Here is a 25,437-nt window from a genome sequence, read left to right on the forward strand (position 1 = left end):
CTGAAGGTCTTAAGGAAATGTGTTTAATTGCCAAGCAACATATGAGATCAAAGTAATTCGAGCTTTGTAATATCCGGCTGCTCATACTAGAAAAAACTTACTTTTTTTGTCAACTTAAAAGGTTTTAATTTACATGCAAATTGAGAGAAGGTAGATTTAGATTTAGGGGATATTTAGATTACTTTACTAACAAGGAAGGGTAGATTTAGACCGAACGTATAAGGAGGGTAAATATTGACTATTTGCAATGCACAGGGATAATTGGTATTAAAATTCGTAGTTAAAATTGAGTTCAAAAAATTCGTATGCGACATATGTATATCTCACACACACGTGTACATGGATATACATCTGATAGACTGATACATACTTGATACAAATATGATACATATGTGATACATAAATAATACATAATATGATACACATATCCTCTTTTTCCATGTTCATCTTTTTCTTTGAATTTTCAATCCAAACCAATTCAAAACTCTACCCAATCATCCCAAAACAGAGATTTAAACTCCTTGAGATGTATCTAATCTATTCCAACAACACCCACTCGAAAGGAAAATTTTGATATCTTACTTATGAACTGAACTGACATAATTGGTAATTTCCCTTGAAATTTGGAATTGGACGAGTATCTAATGGTGGGCTTTCTACTACCAGATATGGGCCAAGCCTAAGGGACTCGAATACATTGAGCCATGCGATCTTCATCATTGATATTATCCTAGAAATGGCGTTGGATAGCTACTTTTTAACATGATATTTAATTTTTATCCAGTATTTTTAATGATGAGTAAAAATAGCCATTACTCTATTAAAATTAATACGAAAAGAATTTTTTACCCTTTCTTCATGACTGTTATGTAAATATTAAGGACATGATGTCCTTATCATTTACACTGCACACGTGAAGTTAAGAACGCCATGTCATTAATATTTACACGACACATATGAAGTTAAGGACATGATATCCTAAAGTTTAACAACGGAAGGTGCAAATACAGGACAGTTTGTCCTTAATATTTATACAACATTCATGAAATTAAGGACACCATGTCCTTAATATTTACACAACACTCATAAAGTTAAAGACACTATGTCCTTAACATTTACACTGCACATATGAAGTTAAGGACACGAGGTCCTAAAGTTTAACAACAGAAGCTGCAAATACAAGTTAAGGACATTATGGGTGTGTTTGGTATAATGGAAAATATTTTTCAAGAAAATGTTTTCTTGGAAAACAAGTAGTAATCTTATTCATTTTCCGGTATTTGGTACGCAAATTAAGGAAAATAACTTCTCAAGAGTATTCATAAATAATTTAGATACAATAAACATGAAGTCATAAACTTTTGAACCAACAACCTTTCGAACCCACAAATTTCATAAGCTTCTGAACCGCTAAATTTTCGAAATCGCAAAATTTCGAACTCGTAAACTTTATAATTTCTAAACCCGTAAACTTCCAAACACACAAACCTCCAAACTCATAACTTTGGAACTTATAAAATTTTAAACCTGTAAATCGAAAGATGAAAAAACTAAAACTGAAAATATATAAAAATATTTTTTTTCCGGGGTTTTTCCTGGGGGGCAGAAAAACGAAAAAACAGAAATTTAAAATTACAAAAAAAAAGTAAAAAAAAAACTTTTTTTTGTGCGGGGTGGGGGCAGTGGGGTGGGAGGAGCAGGAAAAAAAAAATAGAAATTTAAAAATTACAAAAAAAGAGTAAAAAAAACTTTTTTTGTGCGGGGTGGGGGGCAATGGAGTGGGGGTGGTTGATACAGAAAAACGAAAAAAAAATAAATTTGAATTTACAAAAAAAAAAGTATGCAGGGGGTGTAAGGTGGGTGGTGACGGAAAAAAAATATTTTTGGAGAGAGGAGGTGGGGTTAGGTGGGTGGGTGTGAGGGTGTGGGGTGCGTGGGTGAGGGTGGGGAAGGTTGAGAAGGAGTTTTGGAAAATGTTTTCCTTTCTCTTGATAAGGAAAACATTTTCTTCCAATTGGAGGAAAATGAATTCATAAGGAAAATGTTTTCCAAAACATTTAAACCAACCAAACATGGAAAAATTGGAAAATATTTTCCGGAAAATATTTTTTTTCATACCAAACACACCCTATGTCCTTAACATTTACACTGCACATATGAAGTGAAGGACATGATGTCCTAAAGTTTAACAACGGAAGGTGCAAATACAAGACATTTTGTCCTTAATATTTACACAATATTTATAAAGTTAAGGATATTATGTCCTTAATATTTACACAGGATCCATGTCTCGCACAAGGGTATTTTTATCAGGGCAGGTAAAAATTTATTAAGCGCCAGCTAAAGAGTAAATACATTTTAAACAGTGGTTAAAGAGTAAAAATATCTCTAATTAGTGGCTAGTTGTGCACTTCTCCCGATATTATCCAACCCATAGCCTGAAAAAAGCCTAATCCATTACTCACCCTCAATGGAATGAGTAAGATTTAGATAGGAAAGGATTTCTTGTTTCCGACCGAATTAAGAAGGAAAGGGGAGCCTTAGGTGTTACCTATAAGTTATGGGTTCGAGTCATGAAAGCAGTTACTAATGCTTGCATTAGAATAGACTATCGACATTATACCCCTTAGGTGCGGCCCTTCCTAAACCGAATCAAGAAGGATTGTCCTGCAAAAAAAAAAAACTTTATGGAATGTTTCTTTATCTGATAAATTATTTTTAATTCCCAGTATTTGTTAGGCGTAAAAGTAAGTGATCCATGTTAGTAGAACAAGGTGTAAAATATGGGTGTACAAAGGTCGGGTTGGTTCAGATTTTTCAGTTATCAAACCAAACCAATGGTGTTGAATTTTTAAATTTATAAACCAAAACAAACCAACAAAGTCGGGTTTCTCAATCTCGATTTTTCTCGGGCTTTTCGGATTTTTTCGGGTTTTCGGAATTTTTTCTGGTAAAGTTTCATAGCATTAAATATGTAACTTGTGCTCCAAATATTTCTTAAGTCATAGTAAAATATAATTATATAATGTATTTTCCAAGAAACTAACACAATACTATGAGATAAGTCATAGCATTATACTAAAATATTCAATAACAAAGATAAAATAATAAAATTACATAAAATAAATATTGCTAATTAATAAGCCATAATAAAAATTAACATAATCTAAAAATACTATATAGATCATGCTAGAATAAGTATAGCTAATAAGAACTAATATTAATTACATAACTAAGCACTAAAGAAAAAGCTAAACTAAGTTATGCATTTTCATTATAAATCAGTGTAAAACTAAAATAATTATCCAACACTTTCGTCATTCCTAATATTGAATTAAATTTCTTTTGTTAGCATTAGTATTGATTTGAACTTTGTTTGAGTTACTACATTTATGGACTATAAAATTATTTACCATTCAAGAATGTTAAGTCTAAACTTGAAATAATACGTTAAAAGATGAAACTGTGAAAATGTTTAAGAAATATTTATACATTACATTACAATAAATATTTATATGTATAAAATATTTTTAAAAATTATATAAATGTACTATCGGGTTGGGTTGGTTTCGGTTTGACTTTTTTTAGTTAAAACCAAACCAAAATAATTATGGTCGGGTTTTATTTTCCAATACCAAGTCAAATCAAACCAAACCACATAGGGTTTTTTTTCGGTTTGACTCGAATTATCGATTTAGTGCGATTTATCGGTTTTTTGTATACCCCTAGCGTAAAATACGGTATGAGAATTGTATTTGGTGCTATTTTGGAATATGATAATGGAGTACTAGTTTTGGATACAAAATGATTTTAACCAAAGAAGAAAAAGAAAAAAAGAGGACAGAATGTTTCACTCGCATAGCTCACCCTACCTCAGCTAGTCCCTTCATACTTTCTCTTAATGCCTGCCCCGTCCATTTTGCTAAAGTTTCTTCTCATTTGGTCATATCAATTATATTTCTTTAACTTTTTGATATTTTTCATCCTTCTTGATTGGTTTATTTTATTTTTTTTAATTTATTTCTAAAAAGTTTGTCACTCGTACCATTTTTCTTTACATGTTTAATCTTTCATTTGAATGAGAAAAGTAAAATGCTTATTTTTTAAGCAAACTAGGGAATTTTTTCGCGCTTTGCGTGGTTATAAATAAAATACCAATAAATTTATATATTTAGTTAATATATAAAAGACAAAAAAACCGAATACATGAATAAACAATTAACTATATATACCGATAAAATGAAATTTAAAACATTTTTAGCGGAAATTAGAGCTTAGTAATCTATATTTTATTGTCAAAAAGTTTTGAAATGAAAAAAAGAATTTGTAAGAAAAAAATAAATGTATTCTATTTGTGAGGGAAGGTTAAAAGAGGAAAAAATAAGTTTTTATATCCGACCCCTTTTCTTTTTTCCTTATAGCTTGTTTGGATGGTTGTTACGTATCGTTTCATAATGTATCATATCATATTATATTGTATTGTACTGTATCGTTTGATAAATATAATATTTGGATAGATTGTGTCGTTTGTCACCGTTTTATGATATCACACACCAGCAATATGAAGAATAAACTTGCAATATTATAAAGAAAAATTATGATACAGGATAAAATTACTATATAAAAAAGTAGGGTAAATGATAAAATAAAATAATTTAATAATAATGAAGGGTGAGATTGAGATAAAAAGACAAGATAACGACGCGACCACACTAAATCGGTCGTTACATAAAGTGACACATTTCGTCGTTATGTAACGACGGATTTAACGATACAATACAATAAAATTTAAGTAACAATAAAAACAAACATTGTATTTAAAGTAACAATACGATACAATACAATGGGTAACAACCATCCAAACAAGCTGTTAATCCCTCTTATTTTATCATCATCTAAAGTCTAAACAACCCTTGTTACCGACTTCCTCACTATGTTATTCTTTATTTCCTTTTCCTTTTCCTTTTCTCCTTCTTTCCTAATGCTATCTGCTAGTACCTTTATTACTTCCTCTTTATTTTTTATATCTTCTTCCCTCTATCCTAAGGTTACTATAAAAAAAAAAAAAAAAAAAAAAAAATTTGCTCCCATCTTTATGGTGACAAATGTCTAATTTCTTTTAATTCCCTACAAAACATATAATACATTTTTCATATTTTTCATATATGTCGACATTTTAGTCACTCGTCTTATAAATAGAGAAAGTAACTCTTCAAAAAAAAAAAAGAGAGAAGAAAGAAAAATTTATTTTTGCGCAATAGTTTATCATAACTTTGTTGGTAAATATATTTGAGACTTCTTTTTGTGCTACTTCTAGGGCGGGAAGAAGATAAGAAAACGCGAGGTGTTCTCTTGCTTTCCCAACCTGTTGTTTCTAAAGACTGCCTTCTTTCAGCTGGATCTATATACATTTTCACTTAATTAGTTTTTAAAAAAAAGGAGGAATAACAATCTCATGGAGCTTTTGCACGAGCAATAGATTCACGGTGCTTTACTAAGTGCAATGCAATCTGGCAACTAAGAAACTAGTTAAGTTTTCATGTTTTTATTTCTATTTGGCGGTAAAGTATTCATATTATAAAGGCCACAAGATCTTTTAGGGATATAAAGAACATACGATTAGAATTTAGAAAAAGAAGAAAGTATATGAATTAAACCAACAAAAGTCAAGAAAATGGAGTCAGAAAAACTTGTTTGAAGAGATACAACCAATTTGTAAATAGGAAGGAGATAATTATTCATTTACTACAACAGCCCTTTGTTGTTCGCGTCCGCCACAAATATTTATTTTATTCACAACTTTACATTTCCTTCTATATTACAGCTACAACAATATAAAGACAATAGAAAGGAAAAAAGGACCAAGCACATGGATAAAAAAGCAAAAAGGTAAATGAAAAAAATACTATTTGGTCTTAGAGGAGTGTCAAATTTATGAACTTAACTCTCGTGATAATATAGTATCATGTTCCGAAGATTGGTACAAGTTTTTCATAATTTGACTTTTTTGAAGAGAGATAGGTTAAAAATCTAGTAAATGTCTAGCTACAAAAACGGGATGAACATTTTCATGTTATCAGCCAAATGCATGTCTGTTTGAGCTGTTGTCCTCGTGTCTCCAGGTGTAACGATCCGACTTATCGTTTTAAAAATTTACGCCACGTTCAATGACTTAAGGTCTCGAGCAACTTCGTAATATGTATTATGCCCCGCGGGTGTGGTCGAGTTTGATTTTCGAAAGATACGGGATTAAATTGAAAGAACAATTCTCATTTTTGAAACTTAAATGAAAAGAGTTGACCAGAGTTGGACTTTTGAGTAAACGACCTCGGAATAGAGTTTTAATTATTCTAATAGTTTCGTATGGTGATTTTGGACTTAGGAGTGTGTCCGGAAAATTATTTAGAAGCTCGTAGTTAAATTAGACTTGAAATGGCGAAAATATGAAGTTTAAGTTGGAAGTTTAACCGGGGAGTTGACTTTTTGATATCGGGGTCGGAATCCAATTCTAAATTTTTTTATAGGTCCGTTATGTCATTTATGACTTGTGTGCAAAATTTGAGGTCAATCGGATTTGATTTTATAGGTTTCGGTGTCGAATGTAGAAGTTGAAATTTTTTAGTTTCATTAAGCTTGAATTGGGTATGATTCGTGGTTTTAGCATTGTTTGATGTGATTTGAGGTTTCGACTAAGTCCGTAATATGTTTTGAGACTTGCTGGTATGTTCGGACGGGGTCCCGAGTGATTCGGGTGAGTTTCGGGGTGGTTTCAGACCATTTTTAGGTCATTTTTAGTTGCTGGTTTTTGGCCACAGAGGTATGCATCGCGATCGCGGACAAACGGTCGCGATCGCGAAGAGCAATTTTGTTGTTTGGACACTGTGAATCGCGATCGCGTAGCGGAAATCTCTGTTGCACTGACTCGATTTTGGAAGCTTATATCTCGCAATCTATAAGGAATTTAGAGATGATCCAAAAATGAAAGTTGTAGCTCTTTGTGTCTAGTTTTCAGAAAGGTAAACTATTTGTCATTTGTAGTTTTGTACAAAATGTTATGGTGGAAATATTATAGGCTGTCTGGGAAGAGTTTGGAAATCTCTATTACACGGGGCTGACTTTGGAAACTTATATCTAGAAATCTATAGGGAATTGGAAGATAACTAACAAATGAAAGTTATAGCCCTTGGTGTCTAGGTTTCATAAAGTTAAACCATTTTCAATTTGGAGTTTTTTACAAAAGGTTACGATCATTATACTAGAGGCTGTCAGGAAGTGCTGGGCACTTGTTTTTCGCGATCGCAAAGCATTGTCCGCGATCGCGAAAGGCAAATTTTGGGCTGAGAAAAGTTGTGCTTCACGATCTCTAAGCATTTTTCGCAATCGCGAAGAGTAAATACCTGGGTAGTAGCTATATTTCGAGGTTTCAGCCATTTTTAAACATATTTGGAGCTATGGAGCTCGGATTGAAACGATTTTTGAGATGATTTCCACTGTATGGATTTGGGTAAGTGTTCTAAAGTATTTATATTTCATGAATCTATGATTATATTTATCGTTTAATTCGAATTTTAATGGAAGAATTCAAGATTTTGGCTAAATCTTCCACAAAAAAAAAATTAAGATTTGGAGGTCGAGTTGTTATCGGAATTTGATAAAATTGGTATGGTTGAACTCGTATCGAAATGGGTGTTCGGATTTCATGAAAATTATGTCAGGTTCCGAGAGGCGAGCCCTGCGTTGACTTTTGTTGACTTTTTGGAATAAATTTTTAGGTCGGCATATTATTATCCGGAATTATTTCCAATGAATTTTAATATAGTTGTACAATTAATTTGGATAGATTTGAGCTTTCCGGAGGTCAATTCAAGAAAGAAGGAGATTTCGTAATATCGGCATAACTTCAAACTTGCCTAACCTTGAGTGGGGGAATTACCTCTTAGGCATTGAGTCTTATGTGAAAATTTTGTGGTTGGAAGCCGTGTACGTTTGAGGTAACGAGTACGTACTCGGGCTTATATGTGCAAATTTTATTAGTTTAAAATTTTAGGTATTTTTATGTATTAAATTGAATAATTGTTGGCATTAGTAAATCCTTGAATTATCATGCCTCATTCCTAATTTGTCAAGTTTGTATTTTATATAATAATTTGGTGTTATTGTTATTTGGATTTTATGTGAATTCCGTGTATTTATTGATTTGATATTTTTCTTGGAATTAAATTCATGATGGAATCCTTATCTGCAAATGTTTATTAAATAAGTTTAAATTGAGGAGTTAATATAATTATCAAGAATTTGGATTAATGAAGGCGTTGCCCTATGTTGAGTATTTTTCACCTATGTTGATTGTTTTGAGGTTTTATATACGTTGTGTGGAGCATTGGCCTGGGAGCGGTATTAATGCAGGGTGGCAAGGTTATTGCATTTGCTTCACGGCAGCTGAAGGTTCACGAGAAGAATTACCCTGTTCATGATCTAGAACTGGCAGCCATTGTTCACGCGCTGAAGATTTGGAGGCACTATCTTTACGGCGTGCCATGTGAGGTATTCACTGATCATCGGAGCTTGCAGTATTTGTTCAAGCAGAAGGAACTCAATTTTAGGCAGAGAGGGTAGTTGGAGCTATTGAAAGACTATGATATCACCATATTGTATCATCCTGGGAAGGCCAATGTGGTGGCTGATGCTTTGAGTAGAAAATCAGCTAGTATGGGTAGCCTTGCATATATTCCAGTGGGTGAGTGACCGCTTGCATTGGATGTTCAGGCCTTGGCCAACTAGTTCGTGAGGTTGGATGTTTCTGAGCCCAGCCGTGTTCTAGCTTGTACAGTTGCTCGGTCTTTTTTGTTTGAGCGCATCAGAGATCGGCAGGATGACGATCCTCATTTACTTGTCCTTAGAGACACAGTGCGGCACGGTGGTGCCAAGCAGGTTACTGTTGGAGATGACGGAGTTTTGAGGATGCAGGGTCGTATCTGTGTGCCTAATGTGGATGGACTTCGTGAGTTGATCCTTGAGGAGTCCCACAGTTCCCGGTATTCTATTCATACGGGCGTCGCCAAGATGTATCAGGACTTGAGGCAGCATTATTGGTGGAGGCGAATGAAGAAGGACATAGTTGTCTATGTAGCTCGGTGCCTAAATTGCCAACAGGTAAAGTGTGAGCATTAGAGACCTAGTGATTTACTTCAGAGGTTGGATATTCATGAGTTGAAGTGGGAGCGTATCACTATAGATTTTGTTGTTGGACTCCCACGGACTCAAAGGAAGTTCGATATAGTTTGGGTTATTGTGGACATGCTGACTAAGTCAGCGCATTTCATTCCTGTGACAGTTACCTATTCCTCGGAGTGGTTAGCCGAGATTTATATTCGGGAGATCGTCCATCTTCACGTTGTGCCCGTGTCTATCATTTCCGATCGAGGTACGCAGTTAACCTCGCACTTTTGGAGGGCAGTTCAGCGTGAGTTGGGTACGCGGGTTGAATTGAGCACAACATTTCATCCTCGGACGGACAGGCAGTCCGAGCGTACTATTCAGATCTTGGAGGATATGCTCCACGCTTGTGTTATAGACTTCGGAGGATCGTGTGATCAGTTCTTGCCCCTTGTAGAGTTCGCCTACAACAATAGCTACCAGTCGAGCATTCAGATGGCTCCCTATGAGGCATTATATGGTAGGCGGTGTCGGTCGCCAATTGGGTGGTTCGAGCCAGGAGAGGCTCGGTTATTGGACACAGCCTTAGTACAGGATACCTTGGATAAGGTCAAGATTATTCAGGATCGACTTCGCACAGCTCAGTCCAGGCAGAAGAGTTATGCCGATCGTAGAGTTCGTTACGTTACATTCATGGTCGGAGAGAGAGTGTTACTTCGGGTATCACCCATGAAGGGTGTAATGAGGTTCGGAAAGAAGGGCAAGTTGAGACCTAAGTATATCAGACCTTTTGAGATTCTGGAGAGAGTGGGAGAGGTGGCTTACAGGCTTGTGTTGCCACCTAGTTTAGCAGTTGTTCATCTGGTATTCCATGTGTCCATGCTTCGAAAGTATCACAGTGATCCGTCCCATGTGTTAGATTTCAGCTCTGTCCAGTTGGACAAGGATTTGACTTACGAGGAGGAGCCAGTGGCAATTCTAGCCCGGCAAGTTCGCCAATTGAGATCAAAGAGTTACCCTTCAGTTCGAGTACAGTGGAGGGGTCAGCCTATTGAGGCATCCATTTGGGAGTCCGAGTCCGATATGCGGAGTAGATATCCCCACCTTTTTACCAGCCTAGGTACTTTTCTATGTCCGTTCGAGGATGAACGGTTATTTTAAAAGTGGAGATTATGATGACCCAAAAGGTCATCTTATATTTTAGAACTCGAATCTGCGCTCTTAAGCCTTAAAAATCTCATTTTTACCCTTTTCGATTTGCGTGCACAGTCCGGACAGGTTTCCGGAAAGCTTTTACGTTGAAAACTAATGAAAATAAGAATTTTTATCTTAAAAGTTAATTTTAGTTGACTTCGGTCAATATTTTTGGTAAACGGGTCCGGATCCGTATTTTGATAGTCCCGGTGGGTCCGTATCGAATTATGGGACCTGGGTGTATGCCCGAACTCGAATTCGGAGGTCCCTAGCTCAAGTTATGAATTTTTGATAAAAATTAAAAGTTTGAAAATTAATTATTTTTAAGAATTGATTGATGTTTGGCATTGTTAGTACCGGATCCGTATTTTGGTTTCGGAGCCCGGTACATGTTCATTATGATATTTAAGATCTGTCTGAGAAATTTGGTGAGAAACGGAGTTGATTTGACGTGATTCGGACCTTCGGTTGAGAAAATAGTAATTTTAAAGTGTTCTTGATACTTTCATTCGATTTGGTACTAAATTCGGAGTTCTAGGTGTTATTTTGGCGATTTGATCGCGCAAGCAGGTCCGTATGATGTTTTTAGACTTGTGTGCATGTTTGGTTTGGAGCCCCGAGGGCTCGGGTGAGTTTCGAATAGGCCACGGGATGTTTTGGACTTTGGAAATCTGGTAGTTTGCTGCAGCAGGTGTTCTGGCATGTCCTTCTTCGCGTTCGCGAAGGTACTCTTGTGAACGCGAAGAGTAAACTGGGCAGGTGAGGATTTCTTCTTCGCGAACACGAATGCTTGGTCGCGAACGCGAAGCGATGGGGCGTTACCCTTCGCGAACGCGACAAGCCCATCGCAAACGCATAGTGTTTGGCACTGGGGAGGGCATACAACTTTTTTCTTCATCGCGAACGCGAACGATGACTCGCGAATGCGAAGACCAGGGAAGGGTAGCCTACGCGAACGCGAGCACTGTCTCGGGAACGCGAGCACTGTCTCGCGAACGCGAAGGTTTGGCGGCCCATACACTTCACGAATGCGACAGTTCTCTCGCGAATGCGATGAACACTGTCGCTCAGCACTTAACAAAACCCAAAAAGGGGATTTTAGCCAAAAACTCATTTTTCTCAAAAACCAAACGATGAGAGGCGATTTTTCAAGAGTTATTTCTTCCCCAACTAAACCATTTTCTTTCAATTACCTATTACATTTCTCGAATTTTCAACCTAAAATCTAGAGTTTTCATGGTAGAATTAGGGGTTAAGGTAGAAACTAGGGATTTCGGGAATTTGGGTATTTAGACCTCAATTTGGGGTCGAATTCCAAAACTAATTACATATTCGTGCTCGGGGGTGAATGGGTAAAAAGATTTTGGTCCGAACCTAGAGTTTTGACCAAGCGGGCCCAGAGTCAATTTTTCGACTTTTTGGAGGAAATTTTGGAAAATTTAATTTATGAAATATAATTGATTCCTTTAGCAATATTGATATTATTGAGTCATTTTGAATAGATACGAGTGGTTTGGAGGTGAATTCTAAAGGAAAAGCTGTAATTGAGAATTAAGTGGCCTTCGGAGCGAGGTAAGTGTTGTGTCTAACTTTGGCTTGAGGGAATAGGTATTGTGTGAGTATTTGCTACGTGTTTTGTTGTTGAATACGATGTATAGTTGAGGTGACGAGCATCTATACGTTGTGGTCGAGTCATAGCATGCGAGTGAAATTCCATTTCTTGCAATTTGTAGTCTTAAATCTTGTCATCCATGCTTATTGTTTTTGTTGAAATGTTGGGAGACTTGTATCCGAATCCACTAAAGTCGATAAAATTGTGAATATTGATTCGAGGTCGAGATGTTAAATTATGAAAGTAATTATTGATGAAATATTGATTTCTTGTGAAACTTCTCTCTATCCGTTATTATTGATTCTGTGAATTGTGAGGAAGAGTGTAAAGAACGAAGGGTAATGCCGTGCATAATTTATTTATATTGTGAGGAAGAGTATAAAACACGAAGGGTGATGTCGTGCATGATATTTATTTATATTGTGAGGAAGAGTGTAAAGCACGAAGGGTGATGCCGTGTATGAATTATTTATATTGTGAGGAAAAGAGTAAAAACACGAAGGGTGATGCCGTACAGTCTTATTTGTTATTTGGTGAGGTTGAGAGTAAAAGCACGAAGGGTGATGTCGTACAGTTTTCCTTGCCGTCTTAATTGCTCAATTTGTTTAAGGATTTCCGGTTTAATTCTGTCTTTTCATTACTCTCACTCTTTATGTTGTATTCCCTCACCGTATGTTCCCCTTTCATTATTTCTGCGTTATTTCTTTATTTACTGTTGTTGCCACTAGCATGATTATACAGTTCAGGTTATATGTGGGTGTCTTGTCCTAACTTCGTCACTAATTCGCCGAGGTTAGGCTCAACACTTACCGGTACATGGGGTCGGTTGTACCGATGTTGCACTCTGCACTTTCTGTGCAAATTATGATACCAGCTCAGGTTGATCGAGATTTGCTACTGGTCCGCTGTCCGGAGACTCAAGGTAGATCTGTCGGCGTTCACAGACCTTGAAGTCCCCGTCTATCTTTTATGTCCTACTATTTTATTTCATTCAGATAGTTGTATTTCTTTCAGACTAATACTTGTAGTAAATTCTAGAATGCTCGTGAATTGTGACTTCAGATCCGGGTGGTAGTAATTAATATAGTTTTATGATATTTCGCACTTATTATATTTCATCTTAGTTAATTATTGTTATTTACTGAATGGAAATAAGAAATTGGTTTAACGATTTTTCTAACGTTGGCTTGCCTAGCAAGTAAAATGTTAGGCGCCATCACGGTCCCGTCGGTGAGAAATTTTGAGTCGTGACACCATTTGAGAGTGTAAAGCACGAAGGGTGATGTCGTGCCATTTGAGAGTGTAAAGCACGAAGGGTGATGCCGTGCCATTGAGAGTGTAAAGCACGAAGGGTGATGCCGTGCCGTTTCATTTATATTATCAGGTGAGGATGAGAGTAAAAGCACGAAGGGTGATGCCGTGTAAATATTTTTATATTATCATATACTCATGGCATGAAGAGTATTTCCGTGCAGGAGAGGACGAGAGACATACATTATATTGTGATATCGTTTTGTTGTGTATACATTCATGCCTTTATCTTGAGATGTTATTGTGAACCTATGTTTTCTATGTGACTTGGAGTCGTTGTTGCTTCCTGTGTGCCTCTACTTTATTTTTTTTATTGTTATTGGCACTTCTCCCACTTAGTTGGTACTGTTATATGTATGTACGGTGAGAAAGATATAAATGCACGAAGGGTATTGCCGTGCCAATTGATTTGATCTATCTATCTATCTATCTATCTATCTATCTATCTATCTATATATATATATATATATATATATATATATATATATATATATATATATATATATATATATATATATATATATATATATATATATATATATGGGTGAGAATGAGATAAGTACACGAAGGTATTGCCGTGCCATTTGATGTGATATGTTGAATCTATTTCTCACGCCAAGAAAGTTAAATGAGGCGTCACATGGTGACTTTTATTCGAAAGAATTATATTATAAAGATATTTACTTGAAAGAATTATATTTGAAAGATATTTACTTGAAAGAATTATATTTGAAAGATATTTAGTTGAAAGAATTATATTCGAAAGATATTTATTGGAAAGAATTATATTTAGAAGATATTTATTTGAAAGAATTATAATGGAAAGATATTTATTTGAAGGAAGTATATTTGAAATATATTTATTGAAAAGGATTATATTCTAGAGACTTTTATTGAAAAACTTATAGATAAAAGATGTATATTTTGAAGGACTTGATTAATTGCTTGTACCTGTATTTATTATTCGTTTGAGTAATATTTATGATGTCCATGTTGCCTTGCTGTTTAAATCACTAGTTGATTGGTGTTGTCCTTATTGTTATTTGTTTTCTATTATTTTTGTTTGCTATATTGCACAGATTATTTGACTAGTGAGTGTCTTGACTGTACCTCGTCTCTACTCCATTGAGGTTAGTCTTGATACTTACTGGGTACCGACCGTGGTGTACTCATACTACACTTCTGCATATTTTTGTGCAGAGCCAGGTATTGGAGATATCGGACTTGGACAGAGTAAAGCGGGATCGTAAGGATTCAAGGTAGAGCTGCTTAGTCGTCGCAGTCTCTTGAAATCTTTTCATTTCATTGTACTGTTAATTTTTAATCAAACAGTATTGCATATTCGGTCCTCGTGATCATTTCATGTATTCAGTTAGAGTTTGTGACTCAATACTACCAGTCTTGGGAGATTGTATATTCATATTTGTTCCGTTGTTAGTTTTGATTACTTATTTTTTAAAAATATGGCTTTGAAATGTAATGGAAATCGGCTTACCTAGTCTTAGAGATTAGGTGCCATCACGACGCATGTGGTGGGATTTTGGGTCGTGACACCATGCAAACATACAAGCTAATATAAAAATAAGCATGTTGAGAAATAACTACTTCTGTCGGGTACAATAAACTCATTCTTCAACCAACAAAATGAAAGTCAAGAAATAAAAAAAAAAAGCAACAAAATACTGCCGAATTATAATTGGCATGCTTAGTTGATAACATGTGATGTACCAAGAGAGAAGAAATTAAGAAAGACATTTGACAGAAAAAGAAGTGAAAAGGCAAAATTGAAAAGGGAAAAAATAATCGTCCTGGCATGTTAGTCAAGAGTGGAGAGTGAGAGTCTTCATGTTGTTCACATTATATGGACTATGATCAAGATTTGTAAGGGTTACATAAAACAATGAAAGTGTGAGATTATATATAGAGGAGGTGAAAGCTACAACAATTTAGTCACAAGGGAGCTAAAGAGCATGTTATTTAACAGAGAAAACAAACAAATATGGAGGGATACGGAGGGTTTTTAGTAACTCTTCGAACATAATGAGATGTAATAAATAGGATAATTAATAAATATTATTAAACAAATTGAATGAAAATAAGGAAAGGGCTCGTTGGTGCCATATATTTGTTTTCACTAAAAAGATGATTATATTTTTAAAAGTTATAATAATAATAATAGGTTATAAAGAGTGTTATACATTGGGTAATTGCTCCAAAAGAGTAACGTACATTAGAAATTATAATAGAATAAATATTAAGTGTATTAATTAATTGTATTAATAGAAAAAGTCCTTTGAAAGGAATATAGATTTTTGGACAAGAAAAAAAAATGAAAAAAAAGATGATAAATGATAATCCTAGTATAAGAGAGGTGTCAAGTCATCTTCTATCCGCGCTTTCGGCGATCTAATATTAAAAATAAAGAATTAGTTCAAATATTGACATTAAAAAAGTTCTTGTTAATCTCAAAAAAATTTCCAAACACACGGAGAATACCAACAAAAAGAAACAAACATATTTGGCAAGACATATACATATATAAGATACATAGAAAAAATGGTGAAAAACAAATCCAAATATATTGTATTTTGTTGTAATTTTTGTCAACAATAAAAATAATAATTGTAGACTTACCAATAATTACTTGGCTGGCAAATCAAACTATATATTTAAGCAACAAATTCTGCATATTATAATGCAATTATTAAAGACTGCAAAACTAAAAGTGCCAGACTGAATTCATCAGGATATACTTGTTCATCAACATCTTCCTTTTATTTTCTTTTGGAGTATTAACCGGCGACATCAAGGGATTCGAAAACATATCACTTCCTTCACATTTTCGACTATGACCTCTTCCATAAATAGTATCCATAATTACCCCACCGCAATACCCAAGAAAAAAGAGTTACATTGGCAAATCAAATTATCTATATGAAAAACGATATATATTCTTAGCATACATATACCAAGAGATAAAGCGTACTAAAATTTAGGTAATTAGAATGTCGATTCTTTTATACTATTCACTTTTAGGCATTAGATGATAATGTAAATTTGAATCACTTGTAATAATATAGTTTTGCCTTCTATCACAATCTATTAGTGATTCCTCTAATTTGATTATATAGACGAGGAAATAAATATATCAATTTCAGGCTCGGGTTAAGAGTTTAATTTGGTGTAATTTTATTCACTCGTTCAACTAACATGTAATTAAAAAATAACAGTTTAATTTGTAGCATTTGGTGTATATCGTTTGTAGGGTTAATTAATTAATTGAGTTTATTATGATATATACGAGGAAGAAATGAAACTTACTCTGCATATTACTCTGGAAAAGAAAAGAACTTTCTGGCTACGCATGGAAGTAGTGTGCTTCATTCAACGATAGAAGCACCAAACTTTCTCCAATGCCGTTCATGTATGGTTTGAAATTACAGAAGCCAACCCAGATCAATTCGAAATCAAATGTAAAAGTAAATCTACACCCTTTACTTGATTGATTTATCCAACAAAGAACATTAAAGATAATTAATTCATGATTAGAATACCTGGCCTTCTCTATCGGGCCTTCTTTCTTCCTCTTGACAGTTAACATGAGCAAGGAAAAGCAGATAAAAAGCAACTTTAAATAAGAAATTAAGAATTAGAAGGCTCAGATACAACCCTTTAGCAACGTTTCTTAGCACCCATTATTTTGCAGCATGGTTGATAACGTTCATTTGCAACGTTTCGGGTTAAGTAATAAATGCTAATAATGAGGAATAACATAAATAAAATATTTTTAATTCTCTACAGTTTTTTTAGACATCAAATATGAAAAAAATCGAGAAAATAGATAAATGCATTTCCTTGATAAAGAGAGGTGTCACATCAAAATTTTCATTCCCTGCTCTCTCTCTCTCTCTCTCTCTCTCTATCTATATATATATATATATATATATATATATATATATATATATATATATATATATATATATATATATATATATATATATATATTGCCTTTTCTTCTCTTATTCTTTATGTCCAATTTAATGTATAAATGTCTCAATTCATTATCAAGTAAACAACTGTTTCCACCCATTCAAAATTGAAACGCCTCATAAATAAAGAATCGTTTCTTTCTGGTGGAACTTCAGAAGCCTCACTTGGTGACCAAAAATGTTATCTTTAAATTTAATAATTAATTTTGTGTTTTAAGATCTCGTAAAATACTATTTATCATTTTCTCAATTTGCGCGCGTAGTCCGTAAAATTTTTCGAAAAGTTCTTATGTGAGAAATGGATTAAAATGTGAATTAGAGCTTTAAAAACTCAACTGAGTTGACTTTGGTCAATATTTTGAGCAAAACGGACTCAGATCAGTATTTTGACAGTTCCGGTAGGTCCGTATCATGATTTGAGACTTGGGCGTATGCCCAGAATCAAATTTCGAGATCCCTAGCCCGAGATATGGAGTTTTGATGAACAATTAAAAGTTTAAAAGATTTTTAAGAATTTACTGATGTTGGATTTATTAACACCGGGTCCGTATTTTGGTTTCGAAGCCCGGTATAGATCCACTATAATATTAGTGACTTGTCTGCCGAATTTGGTGAGAAACGGAGTTGATTTGACGTGATTCGGATGTCCGGTTGTGAAAATATAAGTTTTAAAGTTTTCTTGGAAATTTCCTTTGATTTGAGGTTTGATTCATAGTTTTAGGTGTTATTTGGACAACTTGATCGCGCGAGCAAGTTCGTATAATATTTTAGGATATATTGGTATATTTGGTTAAGGTCCCGAAAGTCTCGGGTGAGTTTCGGATGGTTAATGGATCAAATTCGTACTTAGAAGAAATCTAGAAAAATTTCTGTCTTCTGATGTAATCGCACCTGCGAGAAATTGGCCGCAGGTGCGATGCCGCAGATGCATCTCATGTTGCGCAGAAGCGTGAGGAAGGGCGCAGGTGCGATGGTATTTTCCGCACCTGCGAAGGCGCAAATGCGGTCCAAGGCTCGTAGATGCGAAGGCAGCTGGGCTGACTAATTTTTGCAGATGCGGTGTTTCACCGCAAATGCGGGATCGCAGGTGCGAGAATTTTGTCCGCAGGTGAGAAAGCACTGGGCAGTATACAAAATAGAAGGGTCCGAGAATTTTTGTCATTTTTGACATTTTTAAAAGCGGGTGAGGCGATTTTTGAACGAGAAATCACGGAAAATCTTGAGGTAGGTCACATGTGATCATTGTTAGTCAATTATATTGGATTATCATTGAATATTTTGAATAGATTACATATTTTTGAGGTGAAATTAGAGGATTTGGGCCTAGGAATTTCAAAATGAGAATTTGAGATTTGGAGGTCAAGTTGATATCGGATTTTAGTAAAAATGGTATGGTTTGACTTGTGGTTGAATGCGCATTCGTATTTCGTAACTTTCGCCGGATTTCGAGATGTGGGCCATACGGGCCATTTTTGAGTTAATTTCGGATTTTATTGTAAAATATAGTATTTTCTTATGGAATTGATTCTATAATTTTTGTTGACTGTATCGAATTAATTATGAGTGGATACGAATCGACCGGAATCAAAAAATCGAGGAAAAGGCATATTATTTGGTTAAATTGGAGCAAGTCGAAGTAAGTGACTTGTCTAACCTTGCGTGTGTCACACCTCCTTTTTCGAGGGGGAATGGTGCCAAAGGAAAGAAAGGGAGTTTTTCCAATTAAAGTGACATTAATCGAAATGGGATTATTTATTCAATTTTCAGAGTCGCCACTTGGGATAATTATATGGTGTTCCAAGTCACCGGTTTACATTAAATTCCAAATCGAGGAAATTTGATTCTGTTTTAAAGTCCGCGAAAACCAGAAGACCGAGTAAGGAATTCTGTTAACCAGGGAGAATGTGTTAGGCATTCCCTGGTTTTGTGGTTTTAGCACGGTCGCTTTTAATCATATCTGGCTTAGTTTGTTTGTTTAATTATGTACTTTTAGAACCTACGTGCATTTTACCTCTTACCGCTTTTAATTACTTGATTATTTGTAATTATTGAATTATCTCGAAACGAATCACGCGTACGTGTATTCGTTTTATTTGGTGTGTCATTAATCATGTCACGCGTACGTGTATACAATTAATAACACTTTATTATTTTTAAGATTGTTTCGCCCAAAGTTGCGCGAACACATACCTTGGTATTAGTTTTGGGAATCGTAATTATGTCACGCGAACGTATACATAATCACGATGATTCAATTGATTAACACGTGCCTAAAGCATACTAGCATATTCAAAGTATTTCATTTATTTATCTTTTTAGATCTGAGATATTTATTTCTATATTTTATTTTTATTTTACTTATTGGAACGAATCTTGAATTAGTTCATGTCTCATTTCGCTCCTTCACAATTATTTGCGCTTCTACCTGTTTAACTGATGGAATAAGCCCGAAGTAACATTTAGGCTCACTTTTTTAGCTAACTCTAAACTCAGATTTATTCCCCTTATTGTTCCACTTACTAATGAGCTATATTGATTCCAACACAAGGCAAATTAACATGAAATAAAAAGACATGCTTAAAGATTAAATGAACTAAAAATCCCAGTGTTATCACTTCTTATCTAATTAAATATGAACCATTTGGCAATGCAGACATTATATCCAACAAAGAATAAATTCAAATGATGAAAACACAATCCAACAAAATCTCAAGCACATATTAATAACTATATTATCTAAAAAAAATGAATGACTAAATATAACATGTATTTTGAAGTTTTAAAATGTAAACATAATTAAGAAAAAATATTTAACCATGTGGTAGAACCAAACTAATGAAAATATTTTACCTAACTAAAAAAAATCTTAACACAATTATAAAAACCAAAGAATTATCAGAATATTTTGGATTTATGCTTTTGGGTACTGCTACATGGAATTTGAGTTATTTAATTAAACACCATATTAAAATATAAATAAATGAACTAGAATGATTCTTGCGTTAAAATTCAATTGTACGAACATGTAACTTTATACTACCTTTATTCTTTTTTGAACTAATGGGATCCTAACCACATCTAAGTAATCTACCTACCATAAATTATATGAGCCAATTCTAAAACTACTCAGAGTAAGTAAAACTAAATTACACCAAACTTATCACTAACTTAGTTACCAGGATGCTAGTTCGCGGGAGAAGAGAAAAAAGTTTTAATCCTAAATAAAGAATAAGGACATAACAGATTTGCAAAGAATTACCAAAATAAAGACAATAACTAGACCTGGTATGAATGAACTCACACATTAACTAGGACTTAACCCAAGAAGTATTGTCTTGACCCACTTTAAACGTTTTTTTTTAAAATTTAACTATCAGTTAAAATTTTCATGAAAATTATGGCAAGATAATAGATTCGAATTAAAAATTAAAAGTTAGGAACATACAAAAATATAAATTGCAAAGCATACATACATTAACAATAAGAAGAGAAGAAGAAACAGACATCACTTAAAATACAAAGGAAAGTAAAGGAACAATTAAACTTCATGAACTAACATCATATATTCAATAATACGTTACATTAAACTCGCAAAAGAACTTAATTGTTACATTTTATGAAACTTTCAAAGAGCAAAGGTAACAACTATAATCTACTCGTTTGAGTTCGCGAACTTAAAATCTGAAACGATGCTTCGATCTCCGACTCCAAACGGAGGAACTCCACCGAATAACTATCTCTTCAAGCCCACTTTTTGCTCTAAAAGAAGAAAAGTATCATTTTCTCTTAACTGCTGGATTTTTTTCCTTATCAGGTTGCTTTTTAGTATTCTCCCAAAGAAGCCCATTTCTTTCCTCCTCGAAAATGCTAAAAGTTAATCCCCCTCCTCTTCTTTTTTTTTCCCTCCCTCAATGCTAAAACATGAATGTATTATATATTACAATGTGTGAGTTGTGGAGAGAAAATACGAGTAATGCACTGTGTGTGCATTGTGTCGTGTGGGAGTGGGGATCATGGAATGATTGAAATCTTTTTTTTTTTTTTTGAGATAAAATTTGTTACCCAACTTTGGAAAAGTTATGGATGCTTCAAATTTTTCAATTTTTAGTTTTTTTTTTCTTTTAGAAGTAAAATTCAATAAAAATACTAAGACAAAAATATTAATTAACTAACTCTAGACTAACAAATATATATATAAGAAAAATAAAATATTTACATACAATCTAATGACACTAAAACAATACCATAGCGTATATGAAATTTGTTTTTTGTAATTTTTATTTTTCTTAGATAAAACCTATTAAGAGTAAGATAAAAGTTTAAAATATCAAGATTAGACCTAAAAGAAATATTTACACTAAAGTAGTATAAAATTTGGGATGTGGTCAAAAATTAGGTATTCACAGCATGCTCTTCTTTGCTTGGAAACATGAAGAGTTTTCAGGCAAAGAAAATGAACAATGTGACTGATTTTTGACCTCACTATTATTTAAAAAGGACAAGAAGATAAAAGAAAGGTATGTGACCGAGCCTTGGTTTTAGGCAGCCTACATATTCGGAGTTATAAGGGAATCAAGTCACGTGTAGTTCAAGTGGAAGAAGCGTGATGGAGTATGCTTAGAGGGGGAGTCGAGTGAAGTTCCATCGAGGTTCCGATCCGCAGTTCCAACTATTACATCAAAATGAAAAGAAAATTACATACTCTTGAAATCTAAAAGTTACAAAATACCTATCTTAATGCCATTTGAAGTCTTGTCTTGATTCTTGACTTGCTTCCCCCATTGACTTTAGACTGAACTTCAAGCTCTCGATGTAACAAATCATGAAATATTCTCGCAACTTGTTTCTTGATCCTATGATGAGAAGATGGATCTTGAGACTCTATGTCTCTGCATGCGTTATGTCAAAGATGGTTCGGCTGGTATTGAGATCAAACATTCCACTTTCTCTAGCGAGAGCTGGAATCTTATTTTTGCATATACAATCCGTACTTTGCAGAAAAACCTGCAAGCCATCAGAAACAGACAAAACGAACAAAACCTTTCTGCCCCAGTTTGCACTAGGAAGTATTTTGTAAGTTATAGAAAACACATTAAACTATCTTTGCTATTGCTGAATAAAGAATTGAAAAACAAAACGGGTATCTTCTTATTATCTTTTTTTTTTAATAATAGGGATGTCGTACCCTATGTTAACAAGAAGGAAGGCAACCAGGGAATGTCGTACCCAGTATTGACAATAAGATGAGGCTCGTGGTACTCTGAGATGCTACTAGGGAATGTCGTACCCTATGTTGGCAATAAAATGAGGTTTGTGGCGCTTTGAGATGCTACTAGGGAATGTCGTACCCTATGTTGGCAATAAGTAATGCAGCCAAGGGATGTAGTACCTTGTGTTAGCAATAAGATGAGGCTCGTGGCACTCTAAGATGCTACTAGGGAATGTCGTACCCTATGTTGGCACTAAAATGTAACCAGGGGATGTAGTACCCTGTGTTTGGCAATAAGATGAGGCTCATGGCTCTCTGAGATACTACTAGGGAATGTCGTACCCTATGTTGTTACTAAAATATGACCAGGGGATGTAGTACCCTATGTTTGGCAATAAGATGAGGCTCGTGGCACTCTAGGATGCTACTAGGGAATGTCATACCCTATGTTAGCACTAAAATGCAACCAGGGGATGTAGTACCCTGTGTTTGGCAATAAGATGAGGCTCGTGGTTCTCTGAGATGCTACTAGGAAATTTCATACCCTATGTTGGCACTAAAATGCAACTAGGGGATGTAGTACCCTATGTTTGTCAATAAGATGAGGCTCGTGGCACTCTAGGATGCTACTAGGGAATGTCGTACCCTATGTTGGCACTAAAATGCAACTAGGGGATGTAGTGCCTTGTGTTGAAGATAGGGTATTGATTCCCTATAATAAAACCAAGAATAACATGATTACATGTATATTGGAAGAAAACTAAGGATTTGATAACTTCATTTGGTGGTGTTCGTCTTTTCACGAACTGTTTCCTAAAATTGTTCTGTTCCTGTTTTAAACAAAGAAAAATTTGTTAGTTTTGAAATGGTGGTCAGTTTGTGGCCTTGATTTCTTGGGCGACTTGACCTTGCGTCCATTACACTTATTATAAAAACTGACTCTGTCAATGGTCGTACAAATTGCCGGGAGATTCTGTCTTTACTTTCTGAAGATCTTTTTTCTCAAGATCAAAACCTGACTATTTTGCGCTTATCACCACTTGTGTTTATGATGCAAACAACCTTGCTTCCAAAACAACTTTTAACTGAGTAACTTTTATTGAACCTTGAAGCATTGTTCATCCCTTCAAGCCTTTTTCTCGACAAGAAAAATCACAGATGGCTTTAAACTTTTGCCCATATAGTTTATGCCGAGCAATCTTTGCTTTACATAACAGGGAAACAGTAACCAATTTTGTGGCCTTTTCTTTGCTTTGCTTTGACAAAATTAGACTAAAAGGGACTCAAGAAAGTAATGCGAAAGAAAACAAGAAAGTGAACTAACAGGTATTACAACTTAATCAAGAAGTGTCCCTTTCAGGGGAAAAGAAAAATAAGAAAGGACTTATCTGGAGGAATATGCTGACTTCAATGAACATGACATGCATTTTGGACTGGATGCCCGATCCGTTTGAACCGTCTAATTCTCCAAATCTGTTGTAAACTTCACTTTGAAACTGAGTTCTTTGTCTTAACCATGCTTGTGCCAAGATATATGAAGACCTAAATCGATCAATGATGCCCTTTGTGGGTTTTCACCAATTGACCTCTCTCATTTGTCTTTCTCTCAACTCACCATTGCCTTATAGTGGCCATGAGGGTTTTCACCAATAAGACTCTCTCATTTATTTTTCTCTTTTTACAATGGTTGAGGCATCTCCGTAGTATACTGACTTAGCATTCTAGAGAGTTGATTAGAAGGTCTTAGCAGGGAAAGGTAAAAAGAACTATTCAACTGAATTACAACTTTTGGAACCATTTTGATGGACCAACCATCGAAAATAAAATAAAACCATGCCCCAGCTTCTTTGCATACTGGGGAAATGTGGATTTTTGTTTTGGTGTGACTGAACCCCAGAGTGAGGCTGCCTACGTATCCTTTCGGAATCAGGTCAGACGTAGTTCAATTAACATGAACTTGTTTTGATGATTTTTTTTAAAGAGATTCTTTCCTTTTTTTTTTCCTTTTTTCTTCTTTTTTTTTTTAAGTACATTGGTTCCAAAACAAGGGAAAACAAATAAATATAAACAAGGCTTCAAAGGGATAACTAGGGTTGACCAGTGTTTGGGTAGCGAGAATGATAGCCTTTCGTCATCCCAACCTGAAAATGCTAAATATAAGAATGCCCCAACATAGCCATGACATACATAGTATCTCTTGACCGCATCTGTGTTGACGGATATATCAGTCACCTTTCCTTCTATATCTGCCAAGTGTAGAGCTCCTTTTGACAATACTTTCTTGACGAGGTAAGGACCTTGCCAATTTAGGGCGAACTTTCCTTTTGCTTCTTCCTGGTACGGAAAGATACGTTTCAAAATAAGTTGTCCTACCTCGAATTGTCTTGGGCGCACTTTCCTATTGTAAGCGTGTGCCATTCTTTGTTGTTATAACTGACCAAAACAAACTGCCGCCAAACGCTTTTCATCAATCAAATTCAACTATTCCAATCGGGACTTCACCCATTCAGTGTCCTCAATCCCTGCTTCAACAATGATTCGGAGAGAGGGAATCTCAATTTCAGCAGGTATGACCGCTTCAGTTCCATAAACCAATAAGTAGGGCGTTGCGCCAACTGATGTACGGACAGTTGTCCGGTATCCCAAAAGAGTAAAAGGCAGTTTCTCGTGCCATTGTCTACACCCTTGGATCATCTTCCTAAGAATTTTCTTGATGTTCTTATTCGCAGCTTCAATAGCTCCATTAGCTTTGGGACGACAAGGAGTAGAATTGCGATACTCAATTTTAAATTGTTCACATACCTCCTTCATCAGATGACTATTCAAATTAGCAGCATTATCTGTAATAATGGTTTTTAGAATACCGAAACGACAGATGATGTTGGAGTGAACAAAGTCTACTACTGTTTTCTTGGTAACTGCTTTCAATGTAATAGTTTCCACCCATTTGGTGAAGTAATCAATTG

This window comes from Nicotiana tomentosiformis, chromosome 7 (assembly GCF_000390325.3).
Source record: "Nicotiana tomentosiformis chromosome 7, ASM39032v3, whole genome shotgun sequence".
Classification (NCBI taxonomy): domain Eukaryota; kingdom Viridiplantae; phylum Streptophyta; class Magnoliopsida; order Solanales; family Solanaceae; genus Nicotiana; species Nicotiana tomentosiformis.